The sequence below is a fragment of the Bidens hawaiensis genome, unplaced genomic scaffold (genome assembly GCF_021521415.1).
Source record: "Bidens hawaiensis isolate Kalapana, Puna unplaced genomic scaffold, B.hawaiensis_p1.1 tig00024801_1, whole genome shotgun sequence".
Taxonomy (NCBI): domain Eukaryota; kingdom Viridiplantae; phylum Streptophyta; class Magnoliopsida; order Asterales; family Asteraceae; genus Bidens; species Bidens hawaiensis.
In genome coordinates this window covers 221,402-246,137 of record NW_027493917.1, presented here as the reverse complement: position 1 = coordinate 246,137, position 24,736 = coordinate 221,402, and the positions used below count along the sequence as shown (strand labels likewise).

General features: G+C 35.8%; 2 pseudogenes; one reads left to right on the top strand and one right to left on the bottom strand.

Moving 5' to 3' along the window:
• Positions 1 to 19,233: 19,233 nt before the first annotated feature.
• Positions 19,234 to 19,901, top strand: LOC143569920 (ethylene-responsive transcription factor ERF084 pseudogene; annotated as a pseudogene).
• Positions 19,902 to 23,193: 3,292 nt separating this feature from the next.
• Positions 23,194 to 24,444, bottom strand: LOC143569922 (small ribosomal subunit protein eS8-like; annotated as a pseudogene).
• Positions 24,445 to 24,736: the final 292 nt, after the last annotated feature.

Here is a 24,736-nt window from a genome sequence, read left to right as displayed (position 1 = left end):
TTGAACACCCATTTACATCCTATGGGTTTGACACCATTGAGAATTCTACGTAATCCCAAACGTCATTTTTCCTCATGGAGTCAAGCTCATCAATCATTGCTTTATTCCATTCAGAAGACTGATCACTGCTTATGTCTTCGTTATAAGAAATAGGATCATTAAGATTTCCAGCATCAACTTCAGGTCAGGTAGGTGACATAATCATCAAAGTTAGTAGGTCTTCTAGACTTGGATGACTTCCTGAGTTGATTAGCGGGTTCTGCTTTGTCTTGGTTTTGAGTGTTTGATGTGCCTTCATTTTTCGTTATAACGGGCTCTGAGTGTGAAGAAGGTGGTGCAGAAGGTTCAATTGCATGGGGTACAGGAGGAATAACCGGAGTTACAATAATCGACGAGTCTCCCACTGCATCTTGTATTTCTTGCGATTCTTCATAAGGGTTAGTATTGCTCCCACTAATCTTGTAATCCTCCAGGAACACGACACGCTTGGTTTCTACAATGCGAGTGACATAGGAAGGACAATAGAAATGATAAGCCTTTGAATTTTTAGGATACCCGATAAAGAAGCAGGTAACAGTATTAGGGTCAAGTTTCTTTAGGAAAGGGTTATAAAGTTTTTCTTCAGCAATACAGCCCCATACTTTCGTATAATTAAGACTCGGTTTCCTTCATGTCTAATGTTCATAAGGAGTTTTAGGAACATACTTAGAAGGAACTCTATTGAGTATATGAACGGCTGCTTTTAAGGCTTCAGTCTATAGAAATAGAGGTAAATTAGTGTTGGTTAACATACTGCGTACCATATCCATAAGGGTTCGATTTCTCCATGCAGCGACACCATTTTGCTGAGGAGTACCTGGCTTGGTATATTGGTTCACGATCCCATGGCTCTTACAAAACTCAAAAAATGGACCAGGGGCCTGACCCACATCAGTATGTCTTCCATAATGTTCACCTCCTCTATCTGATCTGACAACTTTTAATTGACGATCTAATTGCTTTTCAACTTCAGTTTTATAATCTTTAAAAGTTGTAACAGATTCATAATTTTCTTCAATGAGATACAGGTACATATATTGGGAATAATCATCAATGAAAGTGATAAATGAAGTATGTCCAGCTATGCCAGCAATGGGGTAAAGACCACTAATATCAGTATGAATGAGTTCTAATAAATTAGAGCTCCTAGTGGTGCCTTTCTTATTTTTTGATGTCATTTTGCCTTTTAGGAATTTTACACATATTCCAAAATCGGTGAAATCAATACGTGGTAAGACTTCATTCTTCACGAGGCGGGCTAACCAGTCTCGTGAGATGTGGCCTAAACGTTGATGCCACAACGTAGAAGAAGTCTCTAAGTCTCGTTTCTCTTTAACCTTTGTGAGTGATTCATTAATATTATATGACAACAAAGATTTAGAAAAATTATCATCTAGTTCTAATCTATAAAGACCACCATCCAAAAATCTATAACCAAACACTTGAGAATTTAAAGAAATAGTAAGTTTTCCATGACCATGAGAAACATCAAAACCGTCCATGTCTGACTTTGGTCCCGATACAAGATTCCGAGTAATCTAAGGAATATATAAGGTATCATAAAGTTTAATACATAAACCAGTTTTCATTATTAATTGTAAAGTTTCCACAACCTTGCCTTCAAGTTATTTATCATTCCCCCGTCTTAGCGTTCTTTGGTTTCTTTCTAGCTTCCGGATTGAAAGGAATCCCAAAGTAGAATTGGTCACATGAACTATAAAACCAAAATAAAACCACCATGTATTAGCAGGAACAGTTAAATTATAGGACTCAAGTATCATAAAGAGATCATTACCTTTCTTAGCCAACCACTCCTTAAAGTCTGAACAGTCCTTCTGCTTATGAATGTACTTCTTAAAGAACTTGCAGAAAGGCTTTCTAGTGGAGTTCTGAGAGCTGGTTGAGGCACATGTATTAGTCTTCTGAACTTTAGCAAACTCCTATCTTGGTTTGGTGTTCTTCCTCTTCTTGGAACTGGTGGCAAGGTAAGCAACTTCAGGTTTTTCCATCTTCATATGCTCTTCCTCTTTCACGCACATAGCAATCAACTCACTCATAATCCATTTGTCCTTATGGGTGTTGTAATTGATCTTGAAAGCTTCATAGGAAGAAAGTTCATGATGAAGTGCACCAGAAGACCATCATTGATCTCCATGTCTAATCCCTTCAGCTATGGGCCATGTCGTTCATCATCATAATCTGCCCACGAACGCCACTCTTTCCATCGTACTTAGTAGTCACCAGCTTGAGAATAATAGTACTAGCATGTGCCTTAGACATTCCTTTTAATTGTTCCTCCACAGAAGCCAGATAGGTTTTAGAATTTTCAGAGTCTGGAATGGATCCTATTATGGGCATGCTAATGGATTTATTCATAAGCATTAGAGACATGAGGTTGCATCTATTCCAATTTTCGAACAATAAGTGCTGAGTAGGAGTGCTTTCAGCGGTTAGTATTGTAGGTTCATCCTCGTTTAGAGCAAAATCGAAATCCAGGAAGGCGAGATTAAGCATAAGAGAGTCCTTCCAGGAAGCAAAGTTATCTCCAGTTACTGATGTGATGTCACACCCCGACCAAAGGCGGCGGAACATGTCGGGGTGCAACAGATTGCATAAGAACACAAGACACTATTAAAGTGACAATATTTATACAAATATTCATTTCATTCAATCATCAAAAGTAACACATCTTGTTCATACAAAATAACACCAAATGCAAATAATTAAATTGTTCATTCTTCTATTAACCTAAACGGTCTCAAAATAAAATAGTGTCTTCAAACTCCAATCAACCAATAATGAAACTTGTAACAATGCATAAAATATAATTTGTCAACATGTATGTTAGTGAGCAATTTCATAGTTTTGAGTATTGATGTGCAAAACGGTCTATTAAAACCTAACCTAATCTAGACACTCTAGTTTTAAATTTATAAATCTAGACTATCCTAGTGCTAGACCACTAGACAGGCAAGTGTACTATCAAATGTAGTAAATCCTAATGAAGACCGGATGTCGAACCCAAAGGACACTAGCGACACCTAAACTAGACTCTGATTAATAACTAAAAAATAGATTTAATTGGTTTTTGAATTTTTTTATTATTAAATATTAAATAATATAAAATAAATAATACTCACTCTAAACTAGACACGGAAAAATAGAACTAAAACTCAAATAGGGGAAACAATTACCTAGACAAGGAATCGAACTTGTCAACTCGTAAACTCTCGGAATTGGATATATGATCTGTACCGGATTCTAAAAATATGAAATATAAGGAATAACTAAAGTATGCTAGATCAACTCCCGGTCTCACTAACAATACCTAAAAACCATTAATGTCATGTAAACTCAACGGTTTAATGGTTCCGATCACCTCCTGGTCTCACCTTATCTAACTATGCTAAGGTACCCAAAGATTAAATCACCTCCCGGCTCTCTGATCACAAAACACCCTCAGGCGTAAAGGGGTATTCTTATTGAATTTGGTTATAACTCGGATCTGTAAGAATCTAAGGGAATCTAGGGTAACTCACTCTCGTGAAATCACTACTCAAACCCTAAAAAAACCAAAATAGGTGACACTTAATTACCTCTCGGTCTCTCAAGTGGCAGAATATAAAGTATCTCTAAACTCTCAATTACCGTTCCTATGAAATACGTTAACAATAAACCATAAACTAGTTGTAAACACACAGTAAACAACCAAATATGCATCCATACATGAAAGACATTCACAAAGACGCATATGGAACAATAAATTATAAATAAATTAATACCAAATAGGCATATGCATTACAATCAAATAAAATAAAAACTCTACCAAAACACGAACCAATCAATAATAATCCAAGACCAAAAATAAAATGAGTCTAAAAAGTATTCATTCAAACCCAGGAAATATAACAAGTTTAGCCAATCATAATTATTAATGAAACAAAGATAATATATTTATTTCAGTTCATCATAAAAAGAAATAAAATTCATTGAGTTGTGTGCCTAGTTAAATTAATTCACCTAGCTGCTTGCTTGTGCTTTTTTTTAGCCGCGAGATTTTGAGACGTGCGCGCTTGCTTCCTTGTTTTTTAATCACAATAGCCAAAAGGGGGCAGACCCCTTGACTTTCGTCTCCCAAAACCAATATGCCGTCCCACTTTTTTTGGAATCTCCAAAAACCTACGTAGGTTTTTATTTTTGTCCGGGCCTCCTTGATACACGGGCTTCCAAACACAACTAACTAGTGGACTAACATAATTAATTGATGCAGCCCACTTTCTAATCTCTAATCTATGAACGTCTACTTCTCTCAGCCCAATTTGAGTTCTTATATTAATGCACACATGTTAAACAGATCGTACTAAATCTCATAACCAATCATTAATACAATCATCTTGAACCTCTTTTATCACGGGTCCTCCCAAATTCATCGGTTATCACTCGCTATTCTCAAAATTAATATAAACACTCCATATTAACTTGTTGTCTCTTGAAACCTTCTTGAAACCTTTAAGATGCAAATATGAAGCAATAATGAGTAATATTATATAAAATCAACCCCGAAGCTACTCAAAAGTGCATAAAATAGTTATAATATTTATATATAATTTAGCTCATATCAAGTATATATAATATGAGGCAAAATCCACAACTCATTTATGAAACTATAAATAAAAGAAACAATTGCGGTACGTAAATCATAAATAAATTAGGATCTGTTCTAATTGGTAACAACCAGCATACTCGGATAATGAGGCCATATTCTACTAGTACAAGGCTAAAGTAGTTAGGGGTGTGTATGATCGTACTTATTGAGGCTCAAAAACAACATAAATAAACACTCGATAAAAATGTAACACATCACCTTTGGGCAGAAATGAGACATTTGTATCATCTTAAGCAAAAACTAAGTAAAGTTTTTTGTTAGACTTGAATAATATGATAAATGTAACAAATCACATTTGGGCAGAAGTGATATATTAAAAGTTCATTCAAGTTAAGCCTTTTTAGCTTTGTAAAAAAATTATAATGTTTAACAATTTACAAAACTATTTAGTTAATAACAAATCATTAGAGTTCTCAAAAATTTTAGTTCTTGGAAATTTGAGTTTCTAGAAAATTTTGAGTTCCCGAGAAGGGTTTACGGGTTTATGAGGTTTATGGGTTATGGTCAGTAAACTAGTTAGAAAACCATACACTAACTTGAAAACCCGTAGACTAATCAATGTATTTATTTAACCCGTAAAAAACAAATAAGAGATGTATTAAAACTTTTAATTATAATGGATTTATTTTAAGGGTTCATCACGTTTTAATCCATATCTTTCAACTTTAATTCCGGATTTTGGGAAACATGAAGACTGATTAATCAACATCACTCCGATGTCACATGTTGATCAGTTCTTCATATTAGTAATAGAAAAACATGAAAATATGATAAACCTATAATTATATGTGTACCTGTTACAACAGGGAGAGTAGAAACCGCAACAGAGTATGATGTAGTCGACATGTTTGTCATCTTGATCGAGTTCCCCTTTAGGATATATAGTTAAGGATGTTGTTAAGGTTCTTGAGAGGAACCCAGTTTTAGAAGAGAGGAGTCACAAATTTGTTATACGTGTGTGATTAGGTTATGAGTTATGATGTTAATTTAGTCTCTCCATTTATATACACCTAAGGGGAAACCCTTTATTAGCTAGTAAGGGTAATATAGTCCATCAACAATTACCAAACTAATATAAAATAAAGTATGATTAATATTTTGATCTATTATAATATAAATGGTTATAATGGTCATATATATATATATATATATATATATATATATATATATTAATCTTACACCAACCGTTTATTGAACACCCACCATACATTTTTTCTTTGATCGTGCATGGTTAAGTATTTAAATAGCAAAATAAACTTATTTTTTTTTTACTTAAAAGCTTCTCTCTAAGCTACTAAATATAACCAAGTTTAATCATGTTGATTAAAAGAATTTAAAAGATAAAATAAAAAGACAAATAGTGATTTTTCTAGTGATTTATACTTTTATAATATATAATGTGATAGTATGATTCGAATTTTGAATATATATTACGTCAGATAATAAAAAAGATAGTATAGATATATAATTCCAATTTAAGTTAACTCAAAGCTAAAAAGAAATACAAGGGTTTAGAGCATTCTCAACTCATTCTCTAAAGTTATAAAACCTATATAATTTATGGTAAATTTTAAAAAACCCATCAAAATCACTTCTTTAATATATTTCCTACTTCTCTAATATATTCCCTATTATATGGATGAGTTATATGACAACTAAAGTAAAAAACCTAAGTATAGGATCTCAATTTTAATTCATGTCATATATCAACCATCTCCCAGTCATCATATTCTATATAACAAGACAAAAGAGAAAAAAAATAATAAAGAAAGAATTTATGGAGACGAATAGAGAATAGAATGTTGAAGATTTTAAAAAAATTATAGATAAATTTATGGAATGACATTTTTTAGCTAAATTATAGAAAAAAAATATATGAAATAGGCTGAGAATGCTCTTATTCAACTCATACAATACACAAGTTTCTTAATGATAATTTTTTTATTACTAATTTTATAGCATAATATTTATTCAATACGTATAACACACGTTACTTGTAACATCCCGAAATTTCTAAAGTAATATTTATTATATTATTTTGTCGGGTGAAATAAACGAGTTAGTGGAACGATAATAATAATAGCAAAATATGAAGACTTAGTAGGATAATTAGATGGGATTAGATATGGACCAAAAGGAAATATGGGCCTTCGGTCCATGGGCTTAAGGGAGTATAAATACCCACTTAAACCCCAATCCTTTCCATTCCATCCATTTATCCATCCTAATCTCTACACACTCCAAAACACACACAACCCGAACCAAGATCCAAAGGCGAGGACCCGAGCTTGTTGGTGCTAGATCGTCGTGACGAACCAAAGTAACAAGACCAGCTCGTGTTCGTAGTTCGACTCATTTACGGTACGTTTATATCGAGAACTTGTTCGTTTAGGTTTGGATTAGTATAGAAATGATAGATCTGTGTTTGTATGGTAAAAACGAATCCATCAAAGCTAAACTTACTGAAAATGGATATGATTTGATGGGTTAATCGATTGATAAAAGAACCCGTAACCTATATGCCTAAAGCGCACCCTTTAAACATCGATGTTAGGTCGATTTGATGGTTGGGGTTTGTAGGCGCTGGTCAGACGATTCCGTGGATACCTAAATCGAGTTATTTGGTTAAGAAACGAAGATGATTAAGGGATTTAAGGACGAACAGTACCTGCAGCTGGACAACTTCGCCTGCAAGCTAAGTTCGCCTGATGAACTTCGCCTGCAAAGCTAAGTTCGCATGATGACAACTTCGCTGCAAAGCTAAGTTCGCCTGATGACAACTTCACCTGCAAAGCTAAGTTCGCCTAAGGTTTAACTTCGCCTAAAGCTAAGTTCGCCTAAGGTTTAACTTCGCCTAAAGCTAAATTCGCCTAAGGTTTAACTTCGCCTAAAGCTAAGTTCGCTTAAGGTTTAACTTCGCCTAAAGTCAAGTTCGATGAGAAAATAAATTAAAAACGATAAGTAAAAGTAAGCTAATACTAGGCCACCAGATTAAATCAGGCGAGTATTGATACGTGTAACTTATACAGTCAGCCGAGCTCAGTTAAAGAAGGGATTTACAACTATCGGAGGAAGAAGCAGAGTTCAGGTGAGTTTCTAGCCTCATTTCCTTGTTATGTTTTCGGGGCTGTGTGCATACTCGATGTGAAGTGTGAATACACTTACCTTAAGTGGTAAGTGTATGCTATAGATGTTATACGAGGTATATATTTTATAATGCTTGTCGGTACGTGAACGATCTTCGGATATTGCACGTATCGCCAAGGATAGTAAATTCCAAGTGGTTGATAGTGTGTATGAATGCTATGATGTGACTTGTTTATTACGTAAATACTGAACTGATATGAAGTGTGATATAGGCAGGTAGAGGTAGAGTGTGTTAGAAGTGGCAAGAGTCTAGTAAGGGTGTTAGTGGCATAACGTGAGCGCGTGATAGGGAAAGCCTGTACGTGCCATCGTTATCATGTGTGTATGATTGTTGATGTGACTTGCTTATTATGTAAATGATATGAAGCGTGTTGTAGACAAGTAGAGGTAGAACGTGTTAGAAGTGGCAAGAGTCTAGTAAGAGTGTTAGTGGCATAACGATAGTACGTGGTAGGGTAAGCCTATACGTGCCTTCGTTATTAAAGTGGCAAAGTGGCATAACGTTATACGTTATTAAAGTGCCAAAGTGGCATAACGTCATACGTTATTAAAGTGGCAAGGTGGCAAAGTGGTAGGCGTAAATAAGAGGCTAAGTGGTAATGTGAGCAGGTTAGATAGTGGACTACGTGTCTGCGGATACGTATATGATGCATGTAGTGGTTGTATGATAAGTTGCTTGATTAACTAGAACTCACTCAGCGTAGCTGACTTTTAATATGCACGCAGGTGATCAGACCAAAGAACTAGCATGAGGATGGCGCATGGCATGGATTGAACGGCTGACATCTTAAGATGGAAGAAAAGATGTTTTAAATATAATGATTTGTTTTATAGTATCAGAGAAGAGATTGAATGTTTTGTAGCGAATGCTTCAAGTAAACGTTTCCGCGAAAGTTTTAATTAACTCTGATTGCAAGAACTGTGTTTATGAGTAAATCCGACGCTAAAGTAGGGCTACCGGTTTGGGGCCTTACATTACTTATAAAATAATTAATCAAATAGTATCTAGTAGCTGAGATAGATATAGTTCAAGCAATTGCATTCAAGACAACCACATAGAATCCCAGTACAACTCACATCAATTTCATCAACCTTCCAATAATATTGTGTCACGTATTTAAACCCAATCTGAATGGGCTGGTGTGCTAGCTTAACCCACTATCCAATTCAACCCACATGTGACACCTTACAATCTTACCCCTTCCATCCTCACATCTTCCCGGTTCTAGCTCAACCCGCTCTAAATTGCAAAGATCAGTCTTCATCTCCCTACTACGCACTTGCTTCACCAAGGGCGCCCACCTAGCTCTACTCACCCAACCCACAACTACTCGCTATCTTTACAAGTTCAACGCCTCGTCCACCCTAATAATATCACATTGTAACCAAAAATAAATAAAAATTTAAATGGAAATAAACAAAACCACGGAAGGTGTACTCAATGATAAAGTAGATACACCAAACTAAAAAAAATAATTTAAGATGTTTGATATGTAAAGCATTCAGATTCATTATATATCTTACCTTCAAATTCAAAATTATACTAAAATACATTTTTTAACCGAAATTAATATATTAAATAAAAGAATCCAACTAAAATATAGAGGTGGATAAGCGGCCAACAAGCTGCGCCGCCACCCCCTTTTGAATGGCAAACCCGATCATACTAAAAACAAAGTTACAGTTCTTTGGTGTCGATAAATTACTGTGCACAACCCGTTGAACTCTTTTAAGAAATGTAATAGCTTCGGGGGCAAGGGACCCAAATGTATCAAAAACAAAATGAATGAAGACGTGTTGATTATCAACACATGCTTTGTTATGCTTAGCAATTTTTCCTGATTCCGCCTTCAACACAACCTGCCTAACAACAAACCCGGTATCCCTTTAGTCCAACAAGGGGGATACTCTATTAAGGTCAATACAAATGTGCTTCCCCTGCCCATCCAAACACAAGAACGTCTGTTGGTCGAAGAGTAGACATCCCTTCAAGAGGATCTAACAAGAAATTCACGGAAGCTTTTTTTTTTTGCCGAGATCCCCGCTTCTTTCAACAAATCGCAAACTCCACTTAATAAGTTTAATGGATAGGATGTGAATAACACCATCAAACTGACATAATAACTTTAATTAACTAAATTTAGTAAAATGTTAATTTGTGCTCTTTTCTTTGTTTACTCGAAAGTATTATCATTTAATTTACTGACTTGCATCAAATTTGTTTCAAATTGCTATTCTTACATTTCTAATTTTTATTTGTTAAAATTATTTAGATAGGTGTTTTATATTAGACGAATTATATTTAGATAGGTGTTTTAGCTCAACGTATATTGCATTATAAGGGAAGTGAATGTTGAGTTAATGGCTACAAGATCTTAAGTTCAAATCCGATCTCAATCAGATTTTATCATAGTAGACCTTCGAACGACTGATTTTCCCTGCAATATATGATGGTGGGCATCTATTTGAAGGTTGCTTGCAATATTCACATATTTAAAAATTTTATTAAAAAATAAAAAATGGACTGTCTGTTGGCCCATTACTCTGGTTGGTCAATCATCTTCTTATCTTAATTTACTCCAAGCATTAAGGGATCCGGTGGTGCACCCCACGGTCACATATCTGCACCTCCGTCACACCTGAAAATCCCCCCGGTTAAACCCAATCATCCCTTGAAAACAAAACTGTCAAACACAATCTTACGCAATCGTGACGCTCAACAATATCAATCAACGGCTGGGGTGCTTTTAATTACTTGGTTCTCGAGATTATCTTCCACATCAAATCACTTTGTTTCAATTTCCGATATTACCCCGCCTCTTGTCCTTGAAATTACACCAGCAATGACCATAGATGACGGATTGTGGGTCTCATAGTAATCTAGAAACAAAATCTTTCTTCCATTTTCTCATTATTAAATCATTAAATTACCCACTGTTCTAAATTGATACTATTTTTTCACTGCTTAATAATAATATTCTTTTAATACATGCATAAAATGAAAGATTTAGTTTAATTAATTATAATAATCGTAATAGAATAACCATATTTGTAAATTATTATGTGAACTGCTTTTAATTAACAGAACATGTTAAAATATGTATTACAAAGTTTCTATGATTTTAATGTAATGTATTTAGAGCATTCTCAACCTATCTCCCATAATTATGTGAGGGGAATTGGTAATTTATAAGGTGAAATTTTGAATGGTTGTAAGTATAAATTATAGGATGAAGAGAGAAATATAGTGATTTTTTGTAAATTTGGAGAAACAAAGTTTGCCCCTATTTATATTTTAATATTTATTGAATTGGTTGTGATTAAAGGAGAGAGAAAACGTTAATGATAAAAGTATAAAAAGGATTATTTAATTAAATAGGAAAAAGAAATATATTGTTTTATATTATAATTATAGAGATGAGAATGGGGGACGGGCTATGAATGCTCTTACAAGGCTAAGGGTAGTGGGGCGCTAACGGCGCTAACCCCAGGGTGCAATCTAGGTGGCAGCTGTACACACCAATACCACTCTCACGCGAGCGGGGGGGAACGAAGGCCGAGGCGAGCCGGACCACGGGGCTCAAAAGAGCCGTTGGGCATTGGTTTGCTCAAAAAGAGCTGTTGGGCTTGATTTAAAAAAAAAATATTTTTAATTACAAAGCCTACCTCTACCACTATAAATAACAACCCCATATTATAATAATAACACACCAATCTCACTCCCTTTCTCTCTGTTATTATTTAAAAAACCTCTCTAAATTTTTTAAATTTATAACCATGTCGGGTTCGGGTTTCGGTAATATCAACATCAACGACCCTCAATTTCCCGAAGGATTGAACTACTTGGACGACGAATCGTTTCAAGCTTTCATGTACTCCGATATGTCACAATCCGAATATTCGGTCCCGGACACCCAACCGGAGCCGGAACCGGTGCCAGCTAAACCTGCAAAACGATGCCACAAAGGTAAGGGGAAGAAAACCGGAGAAGCGGGTGGCTCATTGGCACCGGTTAAGCGGAAGGTTACTGCGTGGTCTAAAGAAGAGAAACCCGCGTTGGCAAATGGTTGGATTGAAATATCCTAAGACTGGAATGTGGGTAAATTATTTTGCGAATTTTATTTTTTAATATATCTTTTTAGTTTTGTATGCAACATTTTTTTGTTATTTATTCTGAAGCCGACTTTCAAAGACGTCGAGTTTTTTGGGTCAAGGTTCGGGAATGTTTTAATAAGCAAGTGGGGAATGGGGATTGTACCGAAAATATGATAACAGGTCGGTGGACTGATATTCGTAAATTTGTAGGATTGTTTACCAACCTACATCACCGAAATGCTAACCGAATGCGGCCGAGGGGGACCGATGATCTCTCGGCTTACCAATTCACTTGTGATGAATGGAAACAAGAGGTGTTTAGGAGGTACGGGATGGTGAAGACGTTTGACGAGGGCTACTTGTGGGAGTTGTTAAGGAAGTGCTCGAAATAGATGCAACTATGTGCGGGAGGACTTTGGCGAAGGGCCAAAATATATGAAAACTAGTACGTCCGGCACATACGTCTCTTCGAGCGGGTCGTAGAATCAAATTGACTTCGACCTAAACTTGTCCGAAGGTCATTTGAAAGACCAAGGTTGTAGCCGCCCTCTGGGTAGGGAACGAGGGAAAAAACCGGTTGGTGATGACGACTATAAAAAGGAAATTAAGGAATTGTCAAGTGGCCTCTTCTCGATTGGTGAAGCTCGACATACAAAAAATTGGTTCAAGAGTTTGGCTTTTCTAGCCAAAGACTTTATCCACCTATCGTCATCCGACCAAGCGATAATGGAGGGAGAAAAAGATCGTATTCGGAAGAAATTAACGGAAAAAATAAAAATGTTATTCTTATGTATTTTTTTAGAGGTTGTTGCATTTTAAATTTATGTTTTATTTTCCTTTTAATTTATGTATTAATGAAATATTTTAATTTAGTATTTTTGTGTTTAAAAAAAATTCAATCAAGCCCCGGATTACCGGGACCACTACACCCTCTGGGGCTTGATCATGTGTCACGTCAGCGCCTGCGTGTCGTAAATATATTGGATCACTTAGGGGTGGATCAAGTCCCACTACCCTTAGCCTAACAGAAAACATATTTAGTAAGATCACACGTAAAGTAAAAAAATCTAACTGTGGGGTTGGTAGATTGTGGGATGAAGCAAACATTTCTTGTTTGCTCCCACTTAGGGGCGTCTTTGGGGAGGGGGGCATTGACGGTTCCCGACTCGAATACCCAGGTAGGCCCGAAACTGAAAAAGAATATGTATATTTTATATATGAATTTTATAAAAAAATATATTTTTTTAATGTTTAGCCTCAATTACCCAATTCATTTAAGCTCATTTTTATAATAATAACAATAATAAATAAATAAATAAAAATTGCACAACCCAAACTAAAACGCAATAAGCCTATATAAAAGTTTAATAGTGTAAACTCACTAAGAAAATTATTTTTACTTAAAGCCTAAATTTCTTCTCTTCTTCCACCAAAAAAACTTTTAAAACGATTCTCGAATCTCGATGACAACCCTTCTCCCACCTAGATCCTGGCTCAAAAAATATGCTTCGGTTATTTAGGTGGTGTTTGTTTTCTTAAAAAAGCTACGTGAGAGCTCTTTTGTCTTTGTCGTGCAGACATGAGTTTCTGCATAGTGTTTGTTTTTACATAGACGTTTCATTAAAAAAACGTCTATGCGGACTCTTCTTGGTGCAGATCTGGCCCAGACTCTAATTACCTCCTCTAACATCTTTCTAACCTCATAAACCAGTGTTCTCCTTTACACACTCTCAACCCTAGCCATCAACCCTCGCTCCTCACCGGCCTTCTCCAATCTACCGAATGTAGCCCTTCCACCGGCGTCACCTCTCTACAACCCCTACTCCACCGATCAAAATCCAACACTCGAGGCACAAACCTATTGTACCTTGCTTTGCTACCTCTCGTCCTCGCTGCTCTCCGCCACCGCCTGCCATCTCTTCCGAGCTAGGATGTTGACCGCAATTGAAACTAATAGCCTTCAAAGTTTTTATTTTTTTAAAATTTTCTCATGATGAGATTGAAATTAGTCGTTAGGTTTTCGTGTATTTGAAAGTAGAAATCAATGTACATAGCATTTGAGAACTCATATTGAAAAGACCTAGGTTTCATATTTGCTTGAGGGTAACTCATGTTGAAATCAATGATTTTTGCTTAAGTTTAAAAAATTGGGTTTATTTAAATTTCAGTTTATTTTAACAATATACAGAAGTTAAAAACAAACAGTCTTTTTTATTACATACTACAGACCTTTGTTTCGCCTATTTTCTACAAAGGTTTAAAGATTTGGTCTATCCATTATAGACATTTTATCTTTTAAAAAACAAACTGAACCGTAAATTTATTATTATTGTAATCATAAGTATATAAATTCAAAAAAGTTTCATCAGAATTTACATCTATATGTGTATACTAACAAATTTAAAAATTGTTTGATGTATATCAAAAGAAGAAACTTTGTATTAAAACTTTATAAACATACGACATGTATATTAATATACTAGTTTGATCCTCCCGTGTTACGGGGGTTTATTCAAGTTTTTGTTTTTAATCATTTTGCTATTTTATGATGATTTATTTTTTTTAACGTATTTTGTTTTTATTTAATACATATATATTAGTTTGTTATTATATTTTTTTAGCGTTTGAGTTTTTTCAATTGAGATGTGTAGGTCTTTTAGATTTTTAACGAACAAACATAAAAGGACACGAACATGTTGATTTTTTTAAATGAACAAACATGAACACAAATATTTGTCTAATGAAAAAGGGGATGTTGATGTAGTTGACGATGGTGGGAAGTATCGGAAGTTAACTGGCGATAGAGATGATAGACAAGCAACAAAGAACATGCAAATGAAAAAAATTAAATTAGGGTTTGAGGATGAAAGTATTTACCAATATATAAGATATTATAACTCATTTGAGAGCTATTAGGGTTTGACAAGACCCATAAACCGTGGAAATTATTTTTTGATGATTAAGGGTTTATTTCACAAATAATTGAAATGTTGTAACCCGTTTAAGGGTTATCCGGGTTTCGTGAGACCCATGACCCGCGAAAATTATTGTTTGATTATGAAAGAGTTTCATAAATAAATGAGATGTTATAACCCATTTAAAGACTATCTGGGTTTGGTAAGACCTATACCCGCGATTTTGGGTCAAATTCATGAAAAGCCTCCATTTACAAATCAAGCAATCTGGTGGCTCTAGAGAATTGAGGGGACAACCTGAGAGCGACACGTGTGATTTTATGGTAGACAATTACATAGATAGTTAGATTATGATAATGTAAACGATTCATTCAACTTGTCAACACAAATAGTACTAATTATGAGGTGTTCTGAAAACAAAGATAAAAAAACAAACCCTATATATTACTTAAAATAATCTTTACCATTAGATTTCAGTAGCTTCAAATCCATGTTTATGAAGGGGATGTTTGGTGTCAAATCTGAATGAGCCTCTATCCCATTCAGCAACAACAATAAATCTGAATGATTCAGACCTAATTTTAACCATTCAGAGGTTTTTCTGTTTGAAATCAAACAGTCTGAAGTCTTAATGAATCAGATGTAAACAAACAGCCCCGAAGACTCGACATCGGAAGCCAACAAAGAACAATTCATTTTTTAAAATGAGTGTTCAGTTATTTTGTTGTAAAAGTGAAGGATTGTACCATCCACTAAGTGCAATCGAAATGAAAGATTTAGATGAAAGAAATTAGCTTTATCAACGTACCAATATATGTTACAAGTACAATTGAAGATTGAAATTGTAAGATGTTGAATTGGAAATAGTTTCACTACTGTTTTTTTTTCTAAGTGTTGGAGTAGGATAATTTGATTATGTGTTTTGTAGTTATTAATGGATGTTATCAATTATAGTTAGCTTTAAAATTTACCTAATAGGTTTTTTTAATAAAATTATTATTTTATTTAAAGAAAATGGAGAAGGTGAGTGAAGTGTAGTGATCCATTTTCTTGTCGAGTGAAAGGTTGCGAATTGTGAATTAGATTGTGATGTGAAGTTGATTTGCTATACATAGTGAAACTTAGCATTGAGTGATCCATATCTCATAGTCTAACATGTAATCTGTTTTCTTTTTAATTATTTTATCGTTAATCATGTAAGGCATAGAAACATAAAAGCGACACTTTGTTTTTTTATTGAAATATTATAACTAGTTTGGGCATAAAACATAGATGATTTTTTTAACCCGCATGCAAACCATATGAACGTTAAAGCTAAAGTGTATGCACGTATGAACACGGAAGCTTGGAGGGTGTGCGAGCCGCACCATCGGCCGGGGCACATAAATTTCGGGGGTACAAACTTTTTTATACATATTGCATATATATGTTTTTTGGTGTTAAAAATAAGATTATTTGCAATGGTTTATGAGATAATTACATGCTCAGAATGGTTGCTGCTTATAATAAATCGGTCGATTAAAGTTTTATCCATGTACATTAGCGACTAAAAAATTTTCGTTAAGGCCTATGGACCCTTTTATTAAGGCTCGGCCAAGGTATTTAAATTCTCGGAAACGGACCTGCGTACGAACTAGTTATATGCATCATATCAAGCGGGTTCATTCGTGGCCATTTTTATAGCACGCGTTTGTGTGGAGAGACAAATCGTGTGAAGGATAGTGTGTGACATTTTTTGAATTTGTAGTTCTATATTTTAATTAAAACATAGTCATGCTTCTTTTTTTATAGAAGTTGCAAACTTTGTAAAGTAGGTAAAAGGTTTTGTATATATATGTTCATAACATTTATAATCTTTTATAAAGTTATAAATAATCTGAAAACGTTCATATAGTTTTAAGAAAATCATGAACTTTTAAAAAATTATAAACTTTGAAGAATATGAATAAGATTACAAACATGTTAATCTAGTTGGTGGTGATCTCTAAATATAGTTAGCATGTCAACATGTTTAATTAGATCTGCCGGTCCATATATGGCCGGTTGTTAGAAAGTAATGTAAAACCTGATTATTTATATGTAATGTCCGTATAGTGTTTTTCTACCTTATTTTATATTTGTAATTTCACTTGAGCTTTAACTAAATTCAACTGTACTAAAAATGATAATATCATGGTTGGATACCCATACAACTTTTCATTGAAACATTAACTAGTATTGTTACAAATATTTTAATAAGAAATCTTGTACGTAATTCACAAATTCTTTTGTCACCAGTAAACTACTACTATTAATAAAAGAGAACAAGCTTCATCAAACAGTAAGATGATAAAACCACAATTTTCAAAGCAAGCAAAAGAAAACACAAACATGTAATGATAGCTTCACACATTTTCCAAAACCAAATTAAAACTTATGAAAAGTGCATACATTAATTAATACCATATGTAAAATGACTCTCTGATGTGTGTATACATTTGTCAGCCCACCATGCAACCACCTATATAAGGCTGAGGGGTGTGGGGGCTCTAACAGGGGCGCGAGTGGGGGCTCCAGCCAATAATATTGTGACGTGTGGCAGAGAGAGAAACTGGATAAGATGGGTGTTAGAGCCCCCACTGGAGCCCCTGGCCCTGGTGTGGAGGGGTGCGAGCAGGGGCTCCAGCGGATTTTTTTTTTATTTTTTTATAAATATATTCAAAAAACGTATTATTAAAAAAAACACACATTTTTTTTAAAATTCAAATTACAAAAAAAACATACTAAAAATTAAACAAACAATAATACTTAATAATAACACTAATCTAATACAAGATCATCGGGTTGCCTCTCCCACAAATGTTCAACCAACTCATGTCGAAGCTCCCCGTGTATCTCACGGCTCTTGATATTTGCTATGTTGTGAAGTTTTTGTTGATCACTGATTGTGGACGGTTGTGGCGGAATGTCACCTTGGTAGTTTTGGCAGATAGCTTTGCCCTCGTCTTCTAACGTCATGTTGTGTAGGATCAGACACGTGTAGACGACGTCCGTTATCCTCTCCCGAGTCCAATAACGCATCGGGTTCGCCAGAACATAATATTGTTTTTTTATAGCTCCAAAATAATATTGATCAAATTTGACTGATCGATAACATTAAGATCGTTATTTGACCCAGCAACACCAAAAAACGCATGCCAAAACCAAAGATCCTGTGACACCGCCGCCTCAAGTATAAGGGTCGGCCCTTCATGATCACCACGGTGGAACTGACCTCGCCAGGCCGTTGGACACATAGCCCATCCAACATGCGTACAATCGATGCTACCTAGCATCCCAGGAAAACCATGTTTTTCTGCGTGCACCTCATATATGCGTTGGATGTCATACATTGTAGGTTTACGCAGATATCTCTGAGCGTAAGTCGATACGACTCCTACGTACAATATACATTACAAAATGTAATAAATATTTAATAAAAAGTAAAATTAATGTTTTTTACCTTGACAGAAAAAATGAAGGGATTCACGTGCAACCCTTTTCGACATCTGTAAATACTCATCCAAAGCGTCCGACGAGATGCCGTACGCTAATTGACGGATAGCAGCCGTGCATTTTTGAAGAGGGGTAAAACCGGGGAGACCCCTAGCATCCTCCCTTTGTTGAAAAAAGGGATACCGTGCCTCTAAATCACTTGCTATACGCATGAACAATTGCCTGCTCATTCGGAAATGAGTTCGAAAATCCGACTCCGCATATACCGGTTGAGGGCTAAAATAATGCCTAATCAAAATATCGTTAGCACCCGATCGATCACGATCACGAGGTGGTGCTCTAACCCTCGGGAGTCGAGGTTGATGGGCTTGATTTTGCAAGAGATTGACCACGGTTGCGGTCAAAACTCCCCCTACATGAAGAAGCAAATCATCCTCTTCGGAGGAGTCGGAATCAGACGAGTACGACGACATTATTTTTAAAAAAAAAATTATGAAGATGGGTTGATTTTGGGTTTTTTTTTGAAGTTGTGGTAATTGATTTATATGAAATTGGTTATATATAGGAAGAAAAAACTTTTTTTTTATTAAATTATGAGCCCAACGGCTCAATTAAATGGTCCAACAGCTCTTTCACGCATTCCCAAGCCACCTTTACGCCATATGCCTCCCTCGACCCACCTTGCGCCCGCCTTGTTTTTCGCGCTCGCGCCCCTCTCGCGCCTCGATGGTGTGGTGCTCGCGCCTGGGGGCGCGAGCGGAGGGGCTCTCGCGCCCCCGCTGAAGCCCCACACCCCTCAGCCTAACCAGCCATCTCTTTAAGATACCATATAGCAATAGCACCAGTACAACTTCACTTCATCTCACTGTTCCCTGTAATAATATTATTATTATCCTCATGAATATCTACTTTGACCCCAATCACCACCTTCCTCATCAATACTATCAACCCTCTTCATGTTCAGATCAATACCACCATGCACCTGAACTTGACGGCATCGCCGCCGTCGTTGGAGAACATGTCCTCTTCGGAAAACCCATAACCACCGTTGACCAAAACGACGTCGAGTCAGAAGAACCAGAACAAGAACAAAAGTCAAAGTCAAAGTCAACGGTGGAGAAGAGTTACAGAGGTGTGAGGAAGCGGCCGTGGGGACGGTGGTCAGCGGAGATACGTGACCGGATCGGACGGTGCAGGCACTGGTTAGGAACGTTTGACACGGCTGAGGAAGCGGCGCGTGCGTACGACGCCGCCGCTAGGAGGCTGAGAGGATCCAAAGCTAAAACCAACTTCGAGATTCCGTCGGTGTTTCCGCTGCCGGCGCCGGTGGAAACTGTCAAGAAGTATGGTGGTAACGGTGGTGGAAGTAAGTGTCATGTTGTGACGTCAGTGGGTCAACTGTTTAGTAATCCATCTTTGATGAAGATGAATAATAATAATAATAATGATAATAACAAAAACCCTAATGTGGACCTTGATTTGAACCTTGGAGTTGGGTTTAGTAAAAAGGCTAGAACTAGTTCTATGTATGGTTAATGATTAATGATATGTATGTAGGTACGTAGTTGTTATGCATGTTGATGACAAGGGCTAATGTTGTTTTAAGGTTTTTATATCTATGGATGTTAATTTGGTTCTTGATTTACTCCGGTGGAATATTGGATGGAGAATATGGTACTATTGAACTGCAGTTTCTGGGGCCTAAAAGATCTTAAAAAGTTAAAAGTACAGTACTTAAAAGTCCTGTAATCTACCTTTGTACTTTGCTATTTATTCTTGATTGCTTAGATTTCTTGACATCATATTTAAAAGGTACAGCTGCAAACTAATATATATTAGGAGTACATAAAAAGAAAACAAATAGTTTTAAAAAGATATTAGAAAGGAAAAGTTATGAATAAAATTAATAAAGGATCGAGGAGCTGACATGGGATGTTACATAAACAACTAAATAATATTGCATATCAAACTAGTTGCACAACGAAAATCTGTATAGACGTACATTATTTGACTAGTAAAAGCTTTAACAATGTTGAATTGAGCTACATTTTGTTCTTTCTTGAGCTACATACAAGAACCAAGAGTTAATCCTTGTAAACGCTCAAAACTATTAAAAGGGAAGTTTGACCAAGTGAAAGTGAAACGAAGGAATAATCATTTTCCTTGTTAACTATGGAAGTGGGAGGGGAAGCATTTCTAAGTGTTTACTTGTAAATTTTAGAGTCAATTAATGGAGTGAAACTAACTATCCGGATATCTGAAGTTCGGATATCCGACTTTAAACACCCCTGGCCACTTAATCTAATCATTAGAAGGCTAACAAACAACCACATTACCAAGGAACATAGAATAGAGACAACACGAAACCAGTGATCACTCATTTTAAAACTACGAGGCGAGATGTGGGAGCTACTTATCATGGAACCAAAGATTAATAGAGAACACGAAACCAAAGATCATTAATTCTAAACCAAAGATGGGCGTGGTGCCTTGCCATATAGGCAGCGCGGAACACGGCAAACACCGGACGCTTGGAGGGCGTCGAGGTGGCGGTGTGGGGCAGCTAGCGGGCGTGAGAGTGATGGTGGTTTGTATTATTTTTATGAGTTAGTAGTTAAAGATCATATAACTAATCATTTGGTCCATGCATCTTATTATCTTAACCCATTATCAAATGTTTTAGTATCAAATGTGAACCTCCATTGCCTATGTGAGTCTTACGTGCCGTGCTTTCTTTCTTTTTTTTTTTTTTTTTCATGTTTCACCCTTACAACAATGGATGTCGTTAGGTAAAAGAATATGGAGATTGGAGATTGAAAATTGCGATTGCATGCATCCTATTGCACCTTAAGTGGGAATGACATACTTTAATGTTTTCTATAATACTTCGGTTCTAGAGTTTCTTTTTGAATAAAAAGTCAGATGTTAAAAATAAAGTCGAAATAACATACTTTTATAATTGTATTTTTGGGGTTGTCGGGTATTCCCTCTGGTATTTTATCTTGCATTGCTAAGTGTCTTTTTGAATAAAAAGTCGGATGTTAAAAAAATAGGATAACCCCATAGAATAGTAACTAAGTTTCAACTTTGTTCTAATTAGGTCACTCATTCTTTTTCTTGTTCCAATTAGGTCACTTAACTTCAAATGATGTTCCAATCCTTGGTTTTTTACTATGTTAACATGTCATTTTTGTTTATTTTTTCTTTTATGTTAAATGCTTATGTGTAATTTGTCCCTCTTTTAAGAAAATTAAATAAACAAAAATTAAAATTTTATTCTTCTCCTCTTATCACGTAGCTCTCTATATACCATAACCCAAACCCATTTGAAGTTAGAACATCATTTGAAGTTAAGTGACTTAATTGGAACAAGAAAAAGAATGAGTGACCTAATTGGAACAAAGTTGAAACTTATTTACTATTCTATGGAGTTATCCATAAAATAATATAGATTCAAGCCGATAACCAAATACGGTTAATAAATGATAACTAGCTAATGAGTTGGTGATGGAGTGATAAAGAGGAGACTTGTTGTTTCATGTGACCCAAGTTTGATCCCCCCCGCCCCCCCTTTCTTCAACCCCCATCATTTAGTTTTAGCGGTACCGGGTGACGATGGAGACTATGCGAGTAGATGACTTTCACTAGTTGGATCCTTGAACTGAACGAGTCTTATCTCACCGCATTGACGTGCCTTCAGAAGAGTGTTCACGGGCGTTGGCATTAGGTGAAGGTTTTATCCAGATCGAAAGCGAGTATATTCCGATATGGTGAATTTAGTCAATATCTCATTTGGAAGATTCGTTGGTTTATTTAAAAAAAGAAAATGAAATAACTAATAACTAAGGCCAATATAGGCGATTAGGGTCATTAGGGTAAATGATGGTAAATTGGGATAACTTGTGGACAATTAAGGCACTCATGTCAAATAGTGTTGGATGCATTAACCCATTAAGCTGGAGAACCGTTATGACTTTGACTCCTTAGGACCCACTATGATGGTCCATTAGGCCTTTAACAGTCAATTAGTGTGCTTATCTATCATCAGTTACATTTTGATCGCCAATTGTAGTCTTTAATGCTAGGTTGAGATTTGAGTTTTGATTGCAGGCAGGTTAATTTTTTATTTATTTGTTTCTTTTAAAAGAAAAAAAGAAACATGTTGATCATTTGGATGTTGGGAAAATTTATAGTTTGGGGATGGGTGATGGGTCACGTGTTGGAAGAGTTAAAGTCCAGTAGGATTAAAATCCACTTTGATGGAAGAAGTGTAGGCCTCACTCTCGTTGAAGAGTCGTGCGCAATGGAACCCATGATTTTTTTTGAGAATGATGAATATGATGATCTTCTGATGACGTCTTTATCTATGAAAAGGTGAACAGTTTTTAACATAATTAGAAACATAAGTCATCAATGAAAAAAATAATGCAATCTGGTGGCTTGAGAGAACGTAAAAAGAAACTTCCGTTTTTATATATTATAGATTAGATTTAATATGCAAAAGTTAATTCTAAAATAGATAATTCATGTTGAATTGGTGAGTGACAATTGACATGTGTAAAAGAAACTTTTTCGATGCTTATTAAATGGTGATTTAACCTGTGAATAGTTAAAGTTGAATGTTTTTCAAGTGAAGTAATTTGAAATGAAAGTTAAGTGGATGATCCTCGAGATAATACTCATAAAAGTCAATCAGGCCCAGTTCAGATTATTGAGCTAGACCTGTTAATACATTCTTTTTTCTTTTCTCTTCCCCTAATATGAAAACCATATCAGATTAAAACCATGCGAATAAATCAACAATAAGATCATACATGTAGATTTAGTCATGTAAACGCCAAAACTAAAACACATAATTCAGATCCTATAGATTTAAGTTAAACCACAAAAGAAAACATAATCTAGAAAAACTTTATAACCTGATATTGTTTAAGCAAGCAGCACTCTTTCCTTTCTTCTTCTGAAGTTTCTTTATGTAAAACTCAAGTTCTTTACCCTCCAATATATACCTGCCACAAAACATAAAACCATGTACACCAAAAACAATATATCTAAATTATATATTGCAGCCAAAAGCCGACCACTCAAAAACTGCTCTTCAATATGCGGGTCAAGTTTCGGCTCCTCTTAGCGTTGGTTCAAGTTTTCTCGTGATATGGTTACTCTTCTTAGTCTCCTTGGTAGCACCTTTGCCTTCCTATTATTATCAGTTTATCATTACTAATTCTTTATTTTATTTTAATCATCAATATCACATAATCAGTTCTAAAAACCACCATTCCTTTGTTTCTTTTTTTTGGAAGATGTTTTCTTCTTGCGGACTATATCAACACCACAGTGTTGAAGATGCCATTGCTTAAAGGGTGCAGCATCACTTGGACAATTGCACTCTTTACTAATTGTCCTGACCAGCTCGTTGTTTGACACATTGTAAATGGTAAACCACGTCTAAAATACAGGTCTTTTCGAGTCACAACCTCACTGCCCCATGAGTAGTTACCAGTATTGATACAGACCAACAAGCTGAGTCACCTAGCACATAACATCAAGCACCTCGGATCAAAGCAAGGCCCACTAGAGAAGTCAAGAAGCCCATGAGATATATGGATTGAGCTCTAAGTCCGCATGTTCCCACATTTTCATTACTGCATCTTTCTTTATTTTTTACTATGAAGAAGTGTATTGCATGTTAGGGAATTTAGCACATGATAGGAGTTAGTGGCATTAAGTTAGCACATGATGGACCTACATTCCATGCATGCATGTTTAAATTTCAAGTTTGTTTTGCATTTTGATTATTAATAAAGATAATTGTTCCAAGCTTGTCTGATATCTCTTAAAAACTCTCTCTCTCTCTCTCAAGTTCTTATAATTAGTGCCATCATTTGGTGCTTTCATTCTCAACTCACCTGCCGCCATGCCACCTCGACGGGAAACCATCGGTGACGATGCCCAACAACCACTTACTGAACTCATAACACAACTCATCTCAGCCACCAACACCGTCGCTGACCGAAACACCGCCCAGCTTACCGCCTTAATTGAAGCCACCAAATCACTAAACACCAAGATCGATTCACAAACCGCAACCACCGCAAATTTGGTCATCCACATCACCACCCTTTCGGATCACATAACCACAGACAACGAAAAATCCCTACACCTAATAATTCCAAAATACAAGAAAACCCCTTCTTCACCTTCCTCATACTCTACCATAATAACCCCGAAACACCCAAAATCTTGCTTCCATTATTCGACGATACGGACCCTCTAGGTTGGATTTTCCAGGCGGAAAGTTTCTTTTCGTACTACAAGATTCCACCAAAGGAACGTGTAGACCTAACAGTGTTCCACGTCAGTGGGGATGCTCTAGCATGGTACCAACACTTAGACAAAC